The 20290-nt window shown below is 37.6% G+C and overlaps 1 long non-coding RNA gene across 1 annotated transcript in view; it reads right to left on the bottom strand.

The window, feature by feature from the left end:
- LOC116482433 (uncharacterized) overlaps positions 1-9254 on the bottom strand; it is a 49543-nt gene extending 40289 nt beyond the window's left edge. Inside the window, exon 1 of the long non-coding RNA XR_004251859.1 lies at positions 9164-9254. This is a non-coding gene — a long non-coding RNA (uncharacterized LOC116482433). The remainder of the gene's footprint in view (positions 1-9163) is intronic.
- Between the last annotated feature and the right edge of the window lie 11036 nt (positions 9255-20290).

The following is a 20290-nucleotide window of genomic DNA, read 5'->3' as shown; positions in this document are numbered from 1 at the left end:
AACACAAAGGTAAGTGAGCCAATAATTAAAAGCAATGTAGAGGCACTTTCTTTTTTTTTTTTTTTTTTTTTTTTTTTGTCTCCCCTGTTGCCCAGGCTGGAGTACAGTGGCGCGATCTCGGCTCACTGTAAGCTCTGCCTCCCTGGTTCACGCCATTCTCTTGCCTCAGCCTCCAGAGTAGCTGTGACCACAGGTGCCCGCCACCGCGCTCGGCTAATTTTTTTGTTTGTTTGTTTTTTGTATTTTTAGTAGAGACAGGGTTTCACCGTGTTAGCCAGGATGGTCTCGATCTCCTGACCTCGTGATCTGCCCACCTTGGCCTCCCAAAGTGCTGGGATTACAGGCGTGAGCCACCGCGCCCGGCCAGAGGTACTTTCTTGAAAAACTTGAAACAATATTAGAGTGAAGGACCCCTCTTGGCCCCAACTCATACACATCTCACTGTTTCCCTTTCCCATCCCATAACGACAGAGACAAATCTACCAAGTGATTTTTACTGGATCCACCAAGAGACTTTTTAACAGGTGAGAGCAATTTCTCACTTTCTTTTCACTTCCTCTCCCCTAATGCCCTTATCTCCAAATATAGCCTGAGAAATTTTTGGGATTGAAATCTAGGAAGGAGCTTCTTAAAAAGAAAAAACCTTTGTCATCTTATTTGATTTTAACCTCAATCCTGAATTCTTCACTCTCCTAGAGCAACTCAACTCAGTAATCAGATCCTAGTTTTAAATCAGAAGTGTAGCTGAAGCCATTGATTTTATCCAATATTCTCTGAATAATTGGTTGGTACAAGAATTTCACCACCTGTTTATAGACGGTGGCCAGAAGTTAGAGCTGCCTGCTGATTGCTTTTTTGTGTGTTATTGTGATTTTAAACTATATTTAATGTTCTATTTGAATGGGAGATTTTGCCACCTGGGGGAGCATTCCAAAAAATAGCATTGGCTGCTGTGTATATGAATGTCAGAGTCAGATTCATACGGCAAAGGGGCTGCAAAATTCATCAGTGAAAAATGGCTCAGAGAATTCTGTGAAAGCATCTTCCCTGGGAAGTCTAATCCTCTGTCAATGATACTTAAAAAGTAACTTCCATTCCTCCTCGAAGAAAATCGTAAACTTCTCTCCTAGGTTGTGGGCTGCAGCAGAGATATTAGAGATTTTTTGAGAAAATATGCCTCCTTCATTTGTCTCATAAATGGACAAAAACATAGATTCCACCAGTCACACACAATACAATATCGACATCATACTAGAGTCTTGCATCATGTTTTTTCATTAAATATTGAGTTCTCATTCATTTCTCTTGCTATTAATATTTTAAAAACTCAAATTATATATTATTTTAAAACCACAATGATTATATGAATATAATTAATTTCATGATCATTGAAGCTTTATCTACTATCTACTAAATATTATAAATAGTGCTTCAAAAACATCTTTTTTTTTTTTTTTTTTGAGACAGTCTTGCTCTGTTGCCCAGCCTGGAGTGCAGTGGTGTGATCTCAGCTCACAACTGTCTCCACCTCCCGGGTTCAAGCAATTCTCCTTTCTTAGAGTCCTGGGTAGCCGAGACTACAGGCGCATGCCGCCACCCCTGGCTAACTACTGTATTTTCAGTAGAGACAGGGTTTCACCATGTTGGTCAGACTCATCTCAAACTCCTGACCTCACGTGATCCACCCACCTCGGCCTCCCAAAGTGCTGGGATTGCGAAAACATTCTTACAAGTACACTTTTGTTCACATCTCTTAGTATCTCCTTAGTGAATATTCCACAATATTAATTATTTAACCAGAATGTATGAATATTTTAAATTTATTAGTATATTTTAATAATGTGCTTTCAGAAAGAATTTATCAATTTTCATTCTCATTAGTTGCATCGTACAGTCTCAGTCTTACTGCAGTCTGTGCAACACCATGGTCATTGTTTTTCAAACTTTGCCTGTTTAATGGACAGAAAAGCTAATTTTTGTTTAATTTGAATTTCATTAATTACTTATAAGAAATGTCTTTATATGTTTCTGAGCTCTTCATCACTATTGTATGAGTATTTCGTTCATGATTTTTGTCCGTGTATCTCCTTGGTTTCTCTCCTTGACTTGTAAGTGTTCTTTACATAGTTCTAGTGTAAACCTTTGACATAGATTTTGATTGTTTTTCATCACAGAAATGCAGAATACTTTTGAAACTTTTAATACAGTTGCACCTTTTTTTGAGTTTGAAATGATGGTCCTTGCTTGATTTAATTTTTTTTTTCTTTGAATGCCTACGACCAAAATATCTCCCTGTTAGGCCAGCTTCTAGGCCCAGAAAAATGAAAGTTGCCTTGGGACAAAACAGGAAAACAGGATCCATCACCATTCTAAACCATCAGCTTTGTAAAGCCGTCTGAGATGATTATGTCACAAGAGGCACAGAGAGTAAGTGGATCTTAGTCCAGCAGAATGATTCCTCCTGGGACCAGAAAATTCCTCTCATTCTTGATTTTATTTGTTTTGCTTCCTATAATTACTTTAAAAATTATAATGGAAAATATTTTCAACAGACCAAATATGAGTAAGGATATCATGAACACTCATATTATGAATATTCTGCTTAAGAAATGATCATCAAAATGATGAAGGCCCTAGGTACCTCACACTGATCACATTCTTCTTAATGTCCTCCCAAACTAGAAAAAGTTACTGCCCTCAGAAAGAGTTTCTTATCCCTAAGAATTTCTTTATATTTAATCATATAGTTATATCATCCTAAACAATAGGCAGAATGGTTTTAAAACTGTCAAATATGCACATTTCAAATTTCATTAAGCAGAGAACATATATTTTCACCCATTATTATGTTTTGAAATTCACTCATGTTGATACCTATTTTACTCTTTTATAGTATTACATTGTATAATGTTGATGGACATTTAGCTTGTGGTATATTCTTATTTTCTTTTTTTTTTTTTTTTGCTATTATAAACATAGCTGAGAGGAATATTTATATACAGTTGACTTGTGAACAATATGAGTTTGATCTCGTTTACTTATACATGGATTCTTTTCAATGAAGATGAAACTGAGTGTGTCTTGCCTTTTCTTCTACCTCCTCCACCTCCCCTGCCTCTGTCATCCCTGAGACAGCAAGACCAACCCCTCCTGAGCCTACTCAATGTGAAGAAAATGAAAATGAAGACCTTTATGATGATTCACTTCCACTTAATAAACAGTAAACATATTTTCTCTCTCTGATGATTTTCTTAATAACATTTTCCTTTCTCTAGCTTACTTTATTGTAAGAATACAGCATATAATACAAAATAAGTGTTAACTGTTTTTGCTATTAGTAAGGCTTCTGGTCAAAGTAGGCTATAAGCAGTTAAGTTTCTGAGGAGTCAAAAGTTATACAAGGATTTTTAACCAAATGGGAAAAGCGGCACCCCTGATCTTCATGCTGTTCAAGGATCAGCTGTATATTCTTGAGAACCTGTGAGTTTGTCTAGATCAGAATATGCCATTTTTTAGTTGACTGGAATTTGCTTTTCAGGGTGGTTCTACAAATTTAAGTTTCTATTTTTCATCAGAATTTACTATTATCACACCTTTTTTTGTTTTTGTTTTGTTGTGATAATTGGTGTCTTATTATGGTTTTAGTTAGTATTTCCATGATTACTATTGAGTTGACCTTCTTTTTGTATGTATGTTGATCTTCATATTTCCTCTTCTTCAAATTGCTTACTAATATATCTTGCCTAATATTTACTGTGGTGTTTATCTTTTCTTATTGATTTGCAGGATCTTCTATTATAATCAGTATATTAATCTTTGTCACTTATATGCATGGCTACTATCATCTCCCAGACCATGGCTAATCTATTTTTTAGTTTGAAATATTTCATTCACACAAAGAATATATATGATGAGTATATAAGGCTTGAAATATAATAAAACAAAAATCCTTGTGCCAAACACCTACCTTATTGCCTGGTGATGAAATATCATCAATACCCCTGAAGGTCTTTGGATGTTCTTTTGTCTTTCCTGACTATGTTAACCCCTCTTTTGAATTTCTAAAAACTCAGATTTATTCAGATGTAATTATATGCAATAAGTGCATACATTTTAAGTATATGGTTTGATATCTTTTGACAAGTATATATACCCATAATCAAGATAGACAACACAGGCTTGTTACCTCCAAAAGGTTCCCATGCATTCTTTTGCAAGTAGTCCCTTTCCTAATCCCAAGCCTCAAACAACCAGTATCAGCTGTCATTATAGGTTAGTCTTCAGTGCTCTAGAATTTTATATAAATATAATTGTACATTATACAAAAGTACTTGGTGTCTCTGGCTTGTTTTGTGCAATATATTGCTTTGAGATTTATCCATGTTGTTGTGTACATAGGTAGTTCTTTTTGAGTTCTGAGTGGTATTCCACTGTATGCAACAGTTTGCATACCCACTCTTCTGTTGCTGGACAATTGAGTTGTTTCTTATTAATTTGGATCCTAAAATATTTATATACAAGTATAGGCATATGCTTTACGTGGGCATATCATTTTATTTCTCTTGGATAAGTACCCAGGGGAGAAATTTTTGGGTCGTATGGTAAGTCCTATGTTTAACTTTAAAACATTCCCAACGTGTTAGTACTCATGTTACATTCCCACCAGAAATGTGGGGATGTTTCAGGTAATCCATATTCATTAGGTAGGCTTAGTTCAAAGTTTTAATTTTAGCTACTATTATTTAAATGGATATTTCTTGAGGACTAATGATGTTGAATATCTTTTTACGTATTTATTGATCATTCATATATCTTCTTGAAAATGTGTCTATTGACATATTTTGTCAATTTTTTCAAAGTGGATTGTTTTCCATTTTTTTTCTTTCTTCTTTTTTTTTTTTTTTTTCTGGAGACAGAGTTTCACTCTGTTGCCCAGGCTGGAGTGCAGTGGTGTGATCTCAGCTCACTGCAACCTCCGCCCCCTGGGGTTCGAGCAATTCTCCTGCCTCAGCCACCCGAGTAGCTGGGATTGCAGGCATCTGCCACTGTATCTGGCTAATTTTTGTATTTTTAGTAGAGACAGGGTTTCACCATCTTGGCCAGGCTGGTCTTGAACACCTGACCTTGTGATCCACCCGCCTCAGCCTCCCAAAGTGCTGGGATTACAGGCATGAGCCACCGCGCCCGGCCTGTTTTCTTTTTATGATTGAGTTAAAAGTATCCTTCATATAGCTGGGAGACAAGACCTCTCTCATATACATATAGGTGCAATATTTTTCCCAGTTAGTGGCTTGCTTTTTTAACGGTGTCATTAAAAAAATATCCATTTACAGTTCACAGTGCAATGAGTTTTGACAGACACATACACTTGTTAAACCACCACCACAATATATACAAAATACTTCCATCCCTGCCTCCACTCCTGGCTGGTCACAGACAACCGATGATCTGCCTTCTGTCAAAATAGGTTAGTTTGCATTTTCTAGGTTTCTCAATTTATAAATTGAAACATTCAGTTTTTATTTTTGACTTCTTTTACTCAGCATAATGATTCATTCATGGAGATCCATCTATGTGGTTGCATGTTTTAGTAGTATCCTAATTTTATTGCAAAATAGTATTACATTGTGTAGATATGCTATATTGTGTTTTTCCATTCTCTTAATGATGGGAATTTGGATTATATCTGGCTTTTGCTTATTGTGAATAAAACCTCTGTGGATATTCATGTACAATGCTTTGTGTAGGCATCTATTTTCATTACTCTTGGGTAGGTATCTGGTAATGAAATATCTGGTTCATATGGTAGGTTATGTTTAACTTAATCAGGAACTTCCTAATGATTTCCTCATAGTTGTATCATTTTACGCCCCACCAGCAATGTATGAGAATTTCAATTGCTTTATATCATCAGCATTTGGCATCATCAGCCTTTTTAATTTTAGCATAGTAATGTGTATGCAGTGACATCGTATTATGGTTTTAATTTGCTTTCCCCTGATGACTAATGCTGCTAAGCAGCTTTTCATATGCTTATTTGCCATCCTTAAAACTTATTTGGTGATGTGTCAGTTCAAGATTTTACCCATTTTATACTAGGTTGTTTGTGTTCTCATTTAGGATTTGTAAATTTTTTTGTTTCAATTTTTTTTTATCAGATATGTGCTGTGCCAATACTTTCTTCCACACTATGGCTTACCTTCTCATTGTCCCAGTGATGGTATTCAAAGGAAAAATGGTTTTAATTTTAACGAAGTCCAACGTATCAACATTTTCTTTTACAGTTTATATTGTTGCTGTGTATCTAAACTGTATTTCCATATTTATTTCTAAGAGTTTTATAGTTTTAGCTTTTACATTTAGTCCCATGTTCCATTTTGAGTTCGCTTTTGTATGCAGTGTGAATTGTCAAATTTTTTTTTATATGGATATCAATCTTTTTTTTTTTTTCTTGAGACAGAGTTTCCCTCTTTTGTCTAGGCTGGAGTGAAGTGGCGGGATCCTGGCTTGCTGCAACCTCTGTCCCCCCGTTTCAAACCATTCTCCTGTCTCAGACTCCCAAGTAGCTGGGATTGTAGATGCCCGCCACCATGCCTGGCTAATTTTTGTATTTTTAGTAGAGACAGGGTTTTGCCACATTGGCCAGGCTGGTCTAGAACTCCTGGCCTCAGGTGATCCACCCGCCTCGGCCTCCCAAAGTGCTAGGATTACAGGCGTGAGCCACCGTGCCTGGCCAGGATATCAATTATTAGAGCACTATCTGTAAAGAATTAAATTAAAAAAAGTTTATTTCTTCTATTGTCTAGGTAAATTTTATAAAAATCAATTGATATGTGGGTATTTATTTCTGGACTTCTAGCTAGTTACAACTATATACATATATATTTACACACACATATACACACTACCGTACTTTTTTTTTTTTTTTTTTTTTTTGAGACGGAGTCTCGCTCTGTCACCCAGGCTTGAGTGCAGTGGCGCGATCTCGGCTCACTGCAAGCTCCGCCTCCCGGGTTCACGCCATTCTCCTGCCTCAGCCTCTCTGAGTAGCTGGGACTACAGGCGCCCGCCACCACGCCTGGCTAATTTTTTTGTATTTTTAGTAGAGACGGGGTTTCACCGTGGTCTCGATCTCCTGACCTTGTGATCCGCCCGCCTTAGCCTCCCAAAGTGCTGGGATTACAAGCGTGAGCCACCGCGCCCGGCCATACTACCGTACTTTCTTAATTACTTTATAATACATTTTGAAATCAGATAGTCTTTCAACTTATTTCTTTTTCAAATTTGTAGTCATCGTATAGCCTTTTCATATTATATACATCTTATAATCAGCTTATCCATTTCTACAAAAATAATAGTAATAATAATAATAGCAAAAAGAAGAAGGAGGAGGAGGAAAAAGGGGAGGAAGATGTAGAGGAGTAGTATATCTGTTGTGCTTTAGACTGGGCTTGTGTCGAATCTATAGATCAGTTTGAGAGAACCTTACTAATATTGAATGTTCTTTAGATGAACATTGTACATCTCTTCATTTGTGTTTATTTTATTAATGCTGGTAATTTGCAGTGTCCAAATCTTGTACCTATTTTGTTAAATTTATATTTAAGTGTTTTCTGTTTTGTTGATTTCACTCACGTCCATGTGAAGAGACCACCAAGCAGGCTTTGTGTGAGCAACAAGGCTATTTATTTCACCTGGGTGCAGGCAGGCTGAGTCCAAACAGTCAGCCCAGGGAGATACGGGTGGGGCCGTTTTATAGGATTTGGGTAGATAAAGGAAAATTACAGTCAAAGTGGGGGGTTGTTCTCTGGTGGGCAGGAGTGGGGGTCACAAGGTGCTCAGTGGGGGAACTTTTTGAGCCAGGATAAGCCAGGAGAAGGAATTTCACAGGGTAATGTCATCAGTTAAGGCAAGGACCGGCCATTTTCACTTCTTTTGTGGTGGAATGTCATCAGTTAAGGCAGAAACAGGCCGTTTAAATATCCCTTCTTTTGTGATTCTTCAGTTACCTCAGGCCATCTGGATGTATAGGTGCAGGTGACAGGGGATATGATGGGTTAGCTTGGGCTCAGAGGCCTGACAGCTGACATCATTGTCAATAGTGTTATTGCATTACATTTACAATTGTTATTGCTAGTATATAAAAACACAATTGATTTTTGTATATTGTTTTGCATACATAAGTGTATCTAGTAGTTCTAAAAACTTCTAAAAACCTTTTAGGTAGATGTTTTAGAATTTTCTGTATTCATGATTTATCAACTACAAATAAGACAGTTTATTTCCAACTTGTATGCCTTTTATTTCTTTGCTTGACTTACTGCACAGGCCAAGTCCTTCTTTTACATTATTAAACAAAAGTGGTGAAATTTGGCTGTTTTTAAATAGTTTTATCAGGTTGAGAAAGTTTCCCTTCCACTTCTTTTACTATTTTATTAATAGTTTCTATCATTAATAGGTGTTGGAATTTATCAAAATGTTTCTCTGCATCTAATGATATAATCACGTTTCCTCTCCTTTATTGATAACTACGGTACCATACGTTCCTGACAATGATAATCACTCTTAATTTTTTCTCAGATTCTTAGACCACCATATATTTTACCATACATTATATATATTTTAATAAGAAATATATTCTAAATATTTGTATGTTTCTGGCCTTATGTTGCTGGTATCCTACTATATATATCCTATTAAAGTTTGTTTTTCCCACTCAATAATATGTTTTTAAAATCCATCTATAATAATATGTGACACTATGGCTTATTTTCACTGATCTATATACCATTCATTTATCTGAACATTACAGATTAAAATCATCCAATTTCCTGTCAAAGCATATTTGGTTTGCTTACCACTTTTTTGCCATTACAAACTTTTTCAAGATGAACCGTCATCTGCATGTCTCGCAGTGAGTATGTTAGTTTCCTGATTGTACATTGCTCGGGGCAGGGATTGCTGGATGAAATACCCTGCATGTGACTACATTGGGACTGGACAAAGAGAAAGTAAATGGGTGGGCCAACAACAAAAAAACAACATACCCCTTCAGCTTTGCAAGACAGTGCCAACTTCTTTTCCAAAGTGGTTGCAGCAATTTACATTCACACAAATGAATACGATTACTGGTTGTTCGGTATGCATACAACTCAGTAATTACTATCTGCCAGTAGATGTTGATCTCAATTTGGTGGATCCCTTTGTGGTTTTGTTGGTAAATATACACCAAGGTTTCATTGGTAAATGTCTTGCTTGCTATTGATTCTTGTTTCTTTTTTTAAAAAATATCTATTCATATCATTTTGAGGTACACTGCAATGAAATTTTATAGATTAATTTGAGAAGTATATTTTTATAATTGCGTGGAGACCTATTAAAAAACAATTTACCTTTCTTAATGCTATTACATAAGGATTTATCACTTTCTGTTTGTATTTCTGTTGTCAGATTTATCTCAAAGTTATTCAGTTCTTAATATTTTGGCAATGCAAATAGTATGTTCGAATTATACTTTGTAACTGTATATTGATAGTGTATAAGAACTCACTTTATTTCACATTTTGGTCTTATGTTTAGAAACAAAGTTATACATTTTGATGATTAATTTTAGTAATTTGATTATGGATTCCCATGCTTCTTTTACATGAATATTAATATCACCCCCAAATTGACAGGGTTTTCTGTCCCATTTATGACAAGTATTTATTCATTTTATTTTTCTTACTTGAATGGTTAGGACTTTGAATAAAATATTGAGTGAAAATGATGATTGCCAATATACTTATTCATCTCTGATTCCCCCCACCTCCTTTTTTTTTTTAAAGAGTCAGAGTCTTGTTCTATTGCCCAGGCTGGAGTGCAATGGTGTGATCATAGCTAACTGCAGCTTTGATCCTCCTGCTTCAAATGATCCTCCTGCTTCAGCCTCTCAAGTAGCTGGGACTGCAGGTGTTTGCCACCAAGTCTGGCTAATTTTTTATTTCTTGTAGAGATAGAGTCTCACTAGGTTGCCTGGGCTGGTCTCCAGCTTTGGACCTCAAGTTATCATCTTACCTTGGCTTCACAAAGTGCTGGGATTACAGGCATGAGCCACCACACCCAGCCCTCATTTGTGATTTTTAAATCAATGCTTTTAAGCTTTTACTGTAAAGTCTGATGGATTTTTGGTAGATCATCTTTATTAGGTTAGTAGAGTTTCCTTCTAGTCTATGTATGATAAGGGTTTTATTATTATTATTAAATAATTGCTAAATTTTTTCAACTGCTTCTTCCCCTTCTCTTGAAGAGATCATAAGGATTTCCCCCTTTTAATCTGCTAAAATGGGAAATGATTAAAATATTTTCTAAAATTAGGCCAACATTAAATTTGTTTATTAATTGACCACTTAGTGATGGGTGTTCTGTTAGTATCTAAGAAGTATATAGCAATGATTAAAGGAAGAATGGTGATAAAGTTTTTATTATTTTTTTAAAACTAAGCAAATGAATAATATGACATATGACAATGTTTTAAATAAAAACGGAACAAGATAGAGATTGGTCGGTACTATTTTAAAGAAGATGGTTAAGAATTTTCTATCTGATCAAAATGACATTTAGGCAGGGATCAGAAGGAAGTGAGAAAATGAGCTATATGGACGCATGCAGGAAGCACTTTCCAGGCAATGGAATTGGCAAGCATGAAGGCCCTGTGGCAGAAACAAGTTGTTCAGGATGGTGACGTGGTGGCAAGTAACAGTGTGAGTGGGGTTCTATAAAGTCAAAGACACAGCAGCATATCTGACCAGACAGGTTCTAAATATCAGATGCTTCATTCCAGGGCCTTGGGGGCCATGCCAGAACTTTGGAGTTTTATTCTGCAGCAGATAAAACTCTGGAGAGCATGACTTATTTTTTAATAGGATCATCTGGCTTATTTGTGGAAGATAGGGTATAAGAGAGCAAAATTAGAAGCAAACTAATGGTTAGAGGGCTCTTGCGTAACTCCAGATGAGAGAGGATAGGGGCTTGGTCAAGTAAGAAAGGTTTGGGGCCGGGCGCTGTGGCTCACGTCTGTAATCCCAGCACTTTGGGAGGCTGAGGCAGGTGCATCACCTGAGGTCAGTAGTTCGAGACCAGCCTGACCAACAAGGTGAAACCCTGTCTGTCTCTACTAAAAATACAAAAATTAGCCATGCATGGTGGCAGGTGCCTGTAGTCCCAGCTACCTGGGAGGCTGAGACAGAACTGCTTGAACCCGGGGGGCGGAGGTTGCAGTGAGCCAAGATTGTGCCACTGCACTCCAGCCTGGGCAACGAAGCAAGACTCCATCTCTGAAAAAAAAAGAGAAAGGTTTGGGTTCTGGACACATGGGGAATATCCATACTGACAGCAAATACTTTTATAGCACTTACTATCTGCCAGGCACTATTCTAAAAGTTTTATAAATATGTACACATTTTCACAGCTTCAACAGGTAGATACTATTATGACCACCATTTTATATGGAGAAACTGAGGTACAGAGAGGTAAAATACCTGCACATGTTTAAAGAGTCTCAGGGAGTTAGCTGGGAGGTTGGGGAACATCAAACAAGGTCTACTTCCGAAGGTGGTTCAAGGCCACCAGGAGCAAGGACAGGGAGGGAGAGTCCTTGGCATATGGAAACTCAGAAGGGGGAGGTTTAGAGGCTGTCTGGGGCCTCACTTTAGAATGGCATGAATGATTTATCTGGCTATGATTCCAGGGTATGTTTCTTAGGATAGAAATCTCCACCCTGGCTGTGGATACAAGAGGATTCTGTTATTGATAATAGTGAAGGAGGGGTAGGACAACGTAATTTATTCTTTTGTTACTGTCAGCATTACATTTTAAAAGAGTACCTAGGCTCTCTGATCCTGGGAGCTGCAATGTAGTTTTTTTCTAATAGACAAAAAAGAGAAAGAAGTAGAGTGTCTAGGATTCTTGCTGTCTTCTCCCATGATCAGTCCTTAATACTAGATGTGAATTTTCTCTGGCTAAATGGTACCAAAGTCTTTTTCTTCTTATTTTTTGTTCATTTGTTTGTTTGTTGAAATGAAGCTCTGTGCATTCTTAGTGTGATGGCACAGAACACCAATTTATTTTTTTCTTGCATAAAACTGTCAATCATATGTCTCTAAAATTCCCTCAGCATCTGAACTGCTTACACATGTTTGCCCATTTCCATCATTTCCCCAAAAGTGAAGTTCTCCAGGCCCCTTACGTACTTTTTGTTCATTTCAGATTTACATTTAGTTAATTTTTTTTGGGTTTGCAAAATGCTTAGGAAACCAAAGTATGAGAGATCAAGTGAAAGCAGAAGGTACAAAAGAAAATATTGTGTGTTTGTACATTTACAAAACTTCATACGTACATATTTACACATATGTATGCATAAAAATATGTTCTTGTCATATATAATATAGTATTTGTGTACACACATATGTGTACATATGCATATATTTACATTGTTATTACTATTTCTAGTGCATATAATTGCATACAACATCATATATTTTATGTGATTTTATGTATTCTAATATATGATGCAATATATACTGTATACAAAAGTTAAGAATTTTTCAACATCATAGAAAGCATATATTGGAGAGCCAGATCCCTGGATCTTGGTTATAATTATGATTTTTGGTACCCAGAGAGACCTGGTTGGTAGGCTGAAAAATCAAGTCTAAGTATTCAGAAAGGACTAGGTCTAGGTCAGAATATAAAGCAGACAAGTCCAAGCATTGGTGCTTCAGATTAATCAACACACAAACACTTACAAAACACCTGTCATGGGTAGAGAACAATGTTAGGTGCTGCGCTGTTGGGGAGTAAACAGTGTTATAACAAATGGCCCCTGCTCTGCAGGAGTTCACATTAAAGACAGTGTGATAAGATACCCACATGGCATTACAAACCAAAGCAATGCAGGACAAAATCCATAAGGATGATCTAGGCAATAAGATAATTTCAGAGGAAGGGAGAATGACTCTTGACTGAGGGACCACGGAGGGCTCTGAGGAGGAACTAGGATTTGAGCCTGGATGTGGATATTGTCTGTTTTACACAGGCAGAGAGGGACAGAGAGGCCTGCCTATGAGCACTTGTGTCAATTCTCCCTGCCTTTAGCCCGCAGCACTGCGTATAGTTTCCTCACACATTCTGGTCAATAGAAATTCCCTCAGTAATCACCAAGGGCACCCAAAATCTCAATCTCAGCTTTACTTCTTCCAAGGACTTGGAATCAAGCTTTTCCTGAAACAATTGTATTAGTTGGGGATAGACTAAGGCTGTCAAATTTGTCTTGCTCTGTATCTTCCCTATACCAGGTACATAGTAGATACTGTTGGTCTGTTTCTGTGCTGCTGTAAAGGAATACCTGAGGATGGGTAGTTTATAAGGAAAAGAGGTTTAATTGGCTCCTAGTTCTACAGGCTGTACAGGAAGCATGGCACTGGCATCTGCTTGGCTTCTGGTGAGGCCTCAAGGAGCTTCTACTCATGGCAGAAGGGGAAGTGGGAGAAGGCATGTCACATGGCAAGAGTGAACAAGGGGATGTAGCATGTGCCACACTCTTTTAAACAACCAGATCTCATGTGCTGTCAGAGTGAGAACTCACTCATTACTGCCAGGAGGACACCAAGCCATTCATGAGGAATCTGCCCCCATGACAAAAACGCCTCCCACCACGCCTCAGCTCCAACATTGGGGATGACATTTCAACATGAGGTTTGGAGGGAAACATCGGAACAATGTAACATACTTAGCAAATGTTTAGTTAATGCAAAAATACATTCCCATTTAACTTGAAATCTTTAGAATTGCACTCTCCATCTCTAGAAAGCCACATACTTTGATCTATTGCACTGAACACAGTACTTAGATATATTACTAAATTTATTTCTCAGTGACCAGCTACTTGCAGGAACCAGAATCCCTTCCTAATTGCAGTCTTGTTGGCTAGGTATTGGCACTGCACTTAGCTTAAGTGTCACCTCCCTCATCAGGGTGCACTGCCATAAATGGACAGATGGCCATGGGTTCAGGGCTGCTGTTTCCCTGGGTCTGAGTGTTTCTTGCCAACCAGGATTGCAAGGAAGTCTGGATTTTTTTTTTTTTTTTTTTTGGGTAATGATTTTCACCTCGATGTCTAATGCTAAGCCTGCTCAATATCAACAATGCCTAAACGGCTAAATATTACACAATGGCTATCTGGTGCATACTAAAAGATAACTTCAGTTCCTGGCTTGGGTTTTCAAAGCCATTGTTAGCTAGTCATAGTTTCCTTATGGGGGACTGTTTTAAATGGCAGGAATGACTTGAGCTATGCAAAAAGACATAAGCATCCCCCAAATGTCTCCAATGTGGTGAGTGTGTGGAAGAGAAATTTGAATTAAGCAGAGGTCCTCAATCTAGCTGGAATAAACACTTCCCGTTTATGACCAATATTTGTCATTTTTTTATTATCCTAAAATAAAAAGTAAAGTGATATAATATTTGTCATAAATAGTTTCAGAGTATCAACATTGTGCTCTAACTGTAATATAAAAGGAAAGTATAATAAACTGCTACAAATTAAATTTGTGACTGATAGACACACTTCACTTAATATGTACTGTCCTAAGCAGCTGGATCCTTATTTTTCTCGCTGGAACCCCAGTTTATTCCCGAGGCATTTTGTACATCAACTGTTGTTTTCCTCTTAGCCCTTTATTCAAAACTTCTATTGAATACCAACTACATAGTGGACACTGTGATAGGCAATAATATAAGAATTAATATCTCCCACATGGCTGATATGGAAACCAACAAGTTAACCCAGTTTTCCTAGGTTGTATTATGAATAGGCAGCTGAACAAAGTTTCAAAAGCAACTATACCTGTTACTTCTGCTGTCACAAACATGAGAGCAGTTATGGGTGCGGTAGTCACTGGCAGGGAGTCTGAGGGAGGTTTCTGAGGGGCGGGGTTGGTGGTCTTCTCACGTGGGTGGTTATATGAGTATGCTCCGTTTGTTGAAGTTCGGTGAATTTCACACTTACGATTTGTGCTATGTGAACTTTTCTTTATGTGTGTTGTTCTTCAACAAACGCTCACTCCAAAGGCAGGGAGAGAAGCAAATCTGTCTGAATCCAACAGTTTCCTTTGCCTGAAGCCAGATTTCAATGAATCTCTACTTCAAACGTCACATCCCCTTCTTGATATGCTTTTTGTCATTTTATTAGCGCTGGCCTGCTTTGCAAGGATAGCTCTTTAGACCCTTCTTTACTGAGAGCTCTTGGCAGAAACCAGGACTCCGCTCGAAGGGTAGGGGTAAGAGGAATTAGAGATATTGATCCAAACCTGAGTTCTACGGGAGATCCTTTCCCATCCATCCTGCCAAACCCCAACGTGACGTTTTCTTTCAGTGTCACGACGCTTCATTCAATGTTACATTCATTCTGTGACACAGGTTCTGAAGAAGAACTCACCTTCAGGCCCATGGAGACCACCGAAAAAGGAAGCTCCCCGCAGCAAAGAAAGTAACCAGGAGGTGAGTTTTGATAGGAAATTTGTCTTTCAAATTCAAAGCAGTAGATTGGAATGCTATGGATAGCTCAGCCTTGGAATTGAGGTGGCCCTCAGAAATCAGAGCACTGAATTTCACTTGAACAACTTTGAAAAGCCTAAACAACAAGGGAATATCTATCTATCTATCTATCTATCTATCTATCTATCTATCTATCTATATCCTAGCCTGTGCTGTCTCTACATCCCAGGATGGGGTCAGATGGGCACAGCTGGGCACCGACTGTCCAGAGTGTTAGATGCCAACTGGGTAGCTATTCAATTATGAATAGAAGAGAGAGACACAGAAAAGAGAAAATAACTAAAAGACTCTCTACCATACCACTCTCCCTCAAGCCACAGAAAGAGGCAATTCTGAAATGGTTGGTGGTCATGGAAAATAGGTTAATGGTTTTACAAATTTCCCAGACAATGAAAAAATGATAAATTTATTTCTAGGCAAGTAGATCAGTTTGCTTTCATAAAAGAGCTTGAAGAATTCAATGAGGATCAGAGGGAAAAAAATGCTTAAAGAAATGTTGCTTTCAAAGTTGTATTAAAAATCATATATACCCTTCTATATTTTATAAGCCATTAAAAGGCTTTCCAAGGGTAAATTTAAACATTCCAATTAGTCATCTTACAAGCTGACTTTAGAACATAAAGTATATGTAAGGTTTAATTTCATTTCATTTCTCAACCTTATAATGGTCGAAAGAAACAGATACTGTGGGGTGAAGTAAAATCTTTGACCCATACAGTAAAATATGAGGCTGTAATGAACTATTTTTTTAAACCTGGTATTTACCAAGCATAGAGCTATGTTGGTGCTGAGCTGGCTTTATGTTTCTTTGGCCAGGCACTATGATGGAGACCGTGTTACATTATTGCCTTTAATCCATACTCTAATCCTATGTGGTAGATAGTAAATTGTGCTTTTAAAATAAGGGTACTGGGCTGGGTACAGTGGCTGACACCTGTAATCCCAGAATTTTGGGAGGTCAAGGTGGGAAGATCGCTTGAGCCCAGGAGTTTGAGACCAGCCTGGACAACTTAGAGAGACTCCATCTCTACACAAAATTTAAAAATTAGCCGAGCATGATGGTGTGTGCTTGTAATCCCAACTCTCAGGAGGCTGAGGTGGAAGGATCACCTGAGCCCGGGAGGTCAAGGCTGTAGTGAGCCAGGTTGGTGCTACTGTACTCCAGGGTGAGTGACAGAGCGAGACCCTGTCTCAAAAATAAATAAATAAACAAACAAACATAAGGGCACTAAGGTACATAGAAGTTAACCAACTTGTCCAAGTTACAGAGCCCACAGCTCTCAATCAAATAAATAGATACAATTTTATGCCAGTGAAACTTCTGGGGTGAAAGCCTTTTAGGAGACATAGAAATGTGTCAAAAGTTCAAAATGCCCTGAAGATTATTTCCAGAAGGAAGGCACAGAGGAGAAAAAAGAAAATATTTGAAAATACAGTGGTAGAAAATTCGCCTGACCTGAGGGGCAGCATTTTGCCACCAATGTCTCTGATATATTAATTATTCTCTGCTACATTAAGATTTTAGTTTTTAATTTTAACAATTTTTCCTCCTGGATTTGAATTTTCTGTGTTTGGTTTGATGCTTTTTCTCACAAGTGTGGATTGCCTCAAATGTTTGGGAATTTTTAGTCATCTTTTCATATTTGTAAATAAGAATCTGCATTGATCAGTCTTTGCAGCAGGAGTACATTTTCTCCAGCCTCCGGGTTCTAATTGTATGACACCACTGCCCATCATTCTGAAATTATTCGAAACACTAATGGAAAAAGTCACTTTTTAGAGATACTCTTCTTCACTTGGGTGAGTTTGCAATTTTCTCAGCTTCATTGTATTTTATCATTTTTTACCCTGTTCCCATCAGCTCTGCATTTTTTACAAACCCCGTAATGATCATGTGGGCTGATGACACCCCTCCCAGCCTCCTAGCCCCGCTATGGAGATTTCATTCATTTACTCATTTGTTCATATATCCAACTTTTTACTGAAGTCTATACACACAGAAAAGTGAACATATTGTGAGGCTATAACTTGATTAATTTTTGAAGAGTATGCTTGTGTAACTATCTCCCAGATCAAGCAGCAGATTCTTCCCAGGATTTCCAGAAACCCACCTCCCGCACCTTACCAGATACTAAGCTCCCCTCCCAAGTAAGTCAACTATCCTGACCTCTAGCACCATATTAAATTTGCCTGTTTTGCGCTTTATGTAAGCAGGATTCTACAGTATATACACTTTGTGCACTGCTTCTTTAATCTGTGTTTGGAGATTCACCCATGTTCTTGCATGTAGCCATGCTTTATTTGTTCTCATGAGGTGGGAAGATCGCCAAAGCCGTAGTGAGCCAGGAAGGTGCCATTGTACTCCAGCTTGGGCAACAGAGCAAGACTTTGTCTCAAAGCTTATACCTAGCATATACCTAGGAGTAGAATTGCTGGCTTTGATTTATTTTATTATTACATATTTCTGTCATTTCAGTAGGCTTTGGAATGAACAAAATATAAACACATTAGATCTGTTTGCCATCTTTTACCTGAAAGCCTAAAGCATAGTTTTGACTGATAAGAATCATTTACAATTCAATAGCAACACTATTGCTTGTACTTTAAAAATTTTTATTTAAACCAAAATGAGAAAACTTTGGAGTTCATCACCATTAAAAACAATGACAAAACTTGTGGATTTTGTTTTGCTCCCTTTTAATACTCCAATTTTTGATTTAAAAATTTCTGAAGAGACCACCACAGAAAATATCTATTATAAAACTTATTTTTCTAGAATCTTAACCATCTTTATAAAGCTGCAGTTGAAAACAAAAAATAAGAAGAAAGAAAAAAAAGAGACTTGAATAGCCTTTTTTTTCTTTCCTGTTGTTTTGATCTGTATTTGTCCAACTATGCATCTCTGAATAAACCTAGTCCCTCATCCACTAACCTTCTTCTGAACTTAAATGATTTGTATGTGGTCTAATCGTTATTTCCTGGTCCCATGGCACTCTAGAGTCTAACTGTGCATGCTGGTCTCTTATTTCCATACCTTGTATCTCAGAGATAACCAAATGCACGGCCAACTTCCCTAATTACAGTCACCAGGTCCTGGCGGCCTCCTGCAGTGCCCTCTCTTCCCTGCATCCTTTAACTTTTGTGTTTTCATTTTTTCCATCTATCTCCCTGAAGTATCCTCTCCTTCAAATTTCCCCCAGCCCTAAGGAGACTGCTTCAACATTTGTTTACATGTCAAAATAATTGAAGACTAAATTAATTATCGGCTTCAGTTTATCAAGCTCATTTTCAATTGTGGCTTTTTCTCCCTTCAGACTTTGGCAACTAGGATAGGCTTTGAAAACAGAAAAAAGCACAATAGATAATGATGGATCACTTGATAGACTGTATCCTCTAGGCCTAGAGTCTATGATTTTATGATTGACTGACTTGCTAGGTTTCTTTTTGTTTTTTCCTCATGGGTTTCCAACATCTAATTATTAAATTACCCAGAGAGAGCCATTAAGCATGTTTGTAAAGCCCACATTCTTAATCTCTCTGCTCCCTTTTTTAAAAGAGACTTAATGGAAAACCTAATATAAACACCTGAACTGTGCATTCTTTCATGAGAGGAAGACATATTTCATAACTCCTTATATACTAAAAACCCAATATATTGGCCAAACATGTAGAAGCCACACATACACACACATTTTGCCTATTTTCGTATTTTATATATTTACTTTCTTATACTTTATATGTTCTGTGTAAATGAACTAGATATGTAATATATTGAGCTATGTATATATAGTAGATTGAACGTCTATGATGTCTTAGGAATACATAGGATTGGGGATTGTGACAGGCAGCTTCTGAGATGACCTCCTAAGAATTTTCACCCCCTGATATATTTGCTTTGTGTAATTCCCTCCCCTTGAGTATGATCTAGTCTAGTGACTTGCTGTTACGTAATAAAATATAGCAAAGGTGATAGGATACCACTTCAGTGATTGGATACAAAAGACCGTAACATTTGTATTTCAAGTAGCTTCTCTCAATTGACTCTCTCCTTTGACGGCTTTAGTAAGGCAAGCTGCCATCTTGAGAGACTCAAGGGGCAAGAAATTGAGGGCAACTGCTGGCCAGCAGCCATCTAGAAACTGAGGCCTTCAAACCAACCAGCTCTTGAAGAACTGAATTTTGCCAGCAGACACATCAATTGGGAGTGGATGCTTTCCCAGCTGAGACGTACATGAGGCTGCAGCCCTGGCTGACACCTCAATTGTAGCCTCTTAAAGATTCTGATATAGAGACCCCAGATAAGTCATGCCTAGACTCTGACTTAGAGAAGTTGAAAATAATAATCACACCGTATTTTCCCCAATAAGTCTGTTAATTTGTTATATGGCAATAAAGGCCACATTTGTGGAGTGCATGCTCAGTACTCAACAAGGGAATGGGCAGCTGATACACACAATCTCATTTGGTTGTAACAATCATTCTGCAAAGTAAGGCTTTGGTTGAGATATACGCATGACTCTAAATTGCACAATGCAGAAAAAAACACTTCTGACACGTTAGTTAATTCAACCTGCCCAAGGTGACATGGAGCCAAGATTTTATTTATATACATTTATTTATATATTTTATTATACTTTAAGTTCTAGGGTACATGTGCACAACGTGCAGGTTTGTTACATATGTATACATGTGCCAT

This window comes from Hylobates moloch, unplaced genomic scaffold, assembly GCF_009828535.3.
Source record: "Hylobates moloch isolate HMO894 unplaced genomic scaffold, HMol_V3 SCAFFOLD_14, whole genome shotgun sequence".
Taxonomy (NCBI): Eukaryota; Metazoa; Chordata; class Mammalia; order Primates; family Hylobatidae; genus Hylobates; species Hylobates moloch.
Note: the sequence above shows the minus strand (reverse complement) of the source record. Positions and strands in the feature narration are given on the sequence as shown.